At 49.2% G+C, this 3248-nt stretch overlaps 1 protein-coding gene across 1 annotated transcript in view; it reads right to left on the bottom strand.

Moving 5' to 3' along the window:
* Window positions 1-3248, bottom strand: part of AGFG2 (ArfGAP with FG repeats 2) — a 28128-nt gene that overhangs the window by 24390 nt on the left and 490 nt on the right. The window lies entirely within an intron of this gene.

The raw sequence follows: 3248 nt of genomic DNA, 5'->3' as shown, positions 1-3248 counted from the left end.
TCCATCCGTCTTGTCGTAGGTCTTCCTCTTTTGTGCTGCCCTGCTACTTTACCAAGCCTGGTGTCCTTCTCCTGGGACTGGTCTCTCCGGGTAAAGTGTCCGAACTACGTGAGACAAAGTCTTGCCCACCCAGCCTCTGAAGGAGCATCTGGCTGCTCTTCCACGAAGAGATGTGCTGGTTCTTTTGACAAAGCATGGCCCTCTCAACATTCTTCACCAGCACCATCACGCAAATGTTTCTATTCCTCTCCAGTCTTCCTCGGTTCAGTATCTAACATTCACATGCATGAGGCGACTGAAATACCAGGGCTAACTAAGGTCAGCGCACTTAATCCTCCTTTACCGCCAGTGCTTAGAGTGCCCGAGGCTTGATAGGTGCTCCATCAATATTTGTCGATGAACTAATTGACGATCAGTTTTGACTTCCCACCAATCTGCAGGTTTAAGATGTGTCACCCTGGAGCCACACTGCCCCACCTCCTGCTGGACTGTGTCCTCCGTGTCCTCCATCTGCGCTTTCTGTCTCGCATTCTGCTGACAGCTCTCTTGCCAGCTACCAGCATTCCCACCAAATTCACTGCCATTGAGTCAATTCTGACTCATAGCGAGCCTATGAAACAGAATAGAACTTCCCCTGTGGACTTCCAAGACTGTCAATCTTTACAGAAGCAGAAAGCCTCATCTTTCTCCTAGGGAGAGGCTGGTAGTTTAGAACTCCTGACCTTGCAGTTAGAAGACCAATGGGTAACCCACTACACCATAAGGGCTCCTCAGCCCTTCCCACAGCACACCAAAAGGGCACAAGTAACTAGAACCCTTTAAATGGCTTATCTGCCTTGCCCTAGTCACTGCTAATTAGAACTCTAATTAGCAAATGAGAGCTGCCACCAGAACCCAGGCAGCTAGTCACAGCAGAGAAAGCAGAGCTTTCTTACAATTTCTCCTGATAGTTCTCTCCTTAGGATGTCAGCATGCCTTCAGTCCAGCTTCACTTATTGGCCCAACCTCTGGGTTCTGCATCCATCCTGCTAACCAAGCGGTGGCCTAGCTTCTTTCTCAACTACCCAAATGGGAAGGGGCTTCAAGAATTCCATGGGAAATCGCGATTGCCTTTTAATGGAAAGAATTCATCCTGAACTTTTGGAAGCCCCCACATATGAGCCAAAGTCTACCACCTCAAGAATCATTCCCATAATACTCAATAATACACAAAAACGTCCTTCTTAGAAATGTTTTGATACTAGAAATATTCTGTGTCGTGGCATAGCTCTCATGCTTGGGCTCATGGAAACTGATGCTCCTAAGAAGCTAGGTACCCAGTTTTGTGAACAGACATGCTGGACGGCATCAGGCCTCACTAGCCACCCAGTCCTTAGGTTGTATCTACCTCCCCTATAGCTGTTGGGCTTTTCATTCCTGATATCAACAATAGTGACCACAAGGAAAGGAAGGGAGACCCTGTAAACTGTGCAGTGATAGTTAAAGAGTTAACTTTTTTGGTGAAAGAAGACAGGTTTTTCATTATTTCCCAGCTCCCTTCTGCCCTGACTGAGTGATAGTCATTATGGAAAGGAAATGTTCTCTATCGGACACCTTAGACCAGAAGCTATAAACTATTAAAAATGTTACCAGTGCTTCTGTGGGAATGCATCAATATTCTGTTTCCCCCTAGGACCTAGATTCAGCTAGACCATCACCTTTAGCTCCCTGCTTCCCTTGACTAAGTTTCTCCAGACACTAATAAGCAGAGTTTCCTCTTCATAACTGGATCATCAGGAACCCGTGCTGTCCTTTCTACTTAATGCTATAAATACTCCTAACCTTGTTCTTTCTCTCCCCAGAGTACTGGTGCCTGGCTCAAATCTCGGCCCTCTGGCTTCACCTGAACCTCTAGCTCGATGTAACCCATTTCCTGCTTGGGTTCGCAGTCACGGTCCCAAGATTCGCAGTGGCTATTCCAATGAAGTTACGTCCATCTTCACAACTCCCAAACTGAGGCGGATCTGAACTTGAAAGAGAGAGCATCCTCAACGGAATCTTATGAGACCTCACTCCTCATTCCTGGTCTGCCATGATAAGTAATATCAAACAACACGTGTTGAAAACAACAACGTCCCATATGGTGTTGGATTCAACCACTAGATCATTCTTTGCTTCAGTTCTCCCATCCTGCATGCAAAAAAACCAAACAAAAACAAACCCAAAGAACAATGCTGCTACCTCCCTATCTTTCAGAGGTGTAGAAAAGTTTCACCCGATTATAAAAACCACCACCAATGCACTGAAACAATATTTGAAATAAATGTATCTATTTGTTGTAGACTCTATATTATATACATGTACATTTGATAGATGTAACACACATCTCTTTGCAAAACCAGAAGGCAGAGATCCAGGCCCGATAGTAAACGTTACATGCATCTAAGCAAACAGTTCTCTGAGGAGGGTCATAAGAAAAACCCTTCTACAGAACCAGACAGCTGGCTGCAATTCAGCTCAGGTATGGTCAAGTGCAGCGCTGCAGATAACCTAGCATGCTCACCCCCACCACGCTCAAACTAGCAAGAGTTTGCTGGAGGCAATGTGTCCTGTAAGCCAGGCCTGCAGGTCGCCTTCCAGAAGGTCAAGTCTCGAAAACCCTATGGGGCAGCACGAGGCTGCACACATGGGGCCGCCAAGTCTCCCAACCTGCAACCACGCCAGAATCCAGCCACCAACTGCAGCTGCCGGAAGCCAGGGAGGCTCATCCGGATGGCTGGCTCTTTCGCAAAGTGAAGCTCCCTGCAGGGTCACCCGCCGGCTCATCACCCTGATTTCATAAGCAGCACTCCAAAGTCCTGGCAGCTTGGGCTCCCTACCTGGACACCTGAACTGGTGCCAACCGGTCGCTCGTCTCCGTGCTGTCCGCCCCCGCTCCCCCTCCCCCCGGTTTAAATTACCGGTCTTAGATGGGCTCACATTCCAGGAAGGGGACTTGCCAGAAGGCAGGCAGGCGCTCCCTCCTCCCGAGCCCACCCGCCCCCAACCCGGCTTTCCCCACCTCTTGCCTTTTCAGCCCCCAGCAACCACGAAGTTCCCTTTAAATGGGGCTGTCCGTCTCGGGGGCTGGGGGACCCTGCAAAGTCCCCACACGGGGGTTCCCTCGTCCCCCCTGACGTGTTACTCCCTTTCTCTCCGGGGTTCCTCCTTTGCCATCATCCACCTCCCTGGCAGCCTCCACGACATCTCTGCACCAGACCTGGCTTAAG

Source organism: Echinops telfairi, unplaced genomic scaffold, assembly GCF_000313985.2.
Source record: "Echinops telfairi isolate 266 unplaced genomic scaffold, ASM31398v2 ScPeMD7_5;HRSCAF=22, whole genome shotgun sequence".
Taxonomy (NCBI): domain Eukaryota; kingdom Metazoa; phylum Chordata; class Mammalia; order Afrosoricida; family Tenrecidae; genus Echinops; species Echinops telfairi.
The sequence above is the reverse complement of the archived record's forward strand: the minus strand, read 5'-3'. Positions and strand labels throughout refer to the sequence as shown.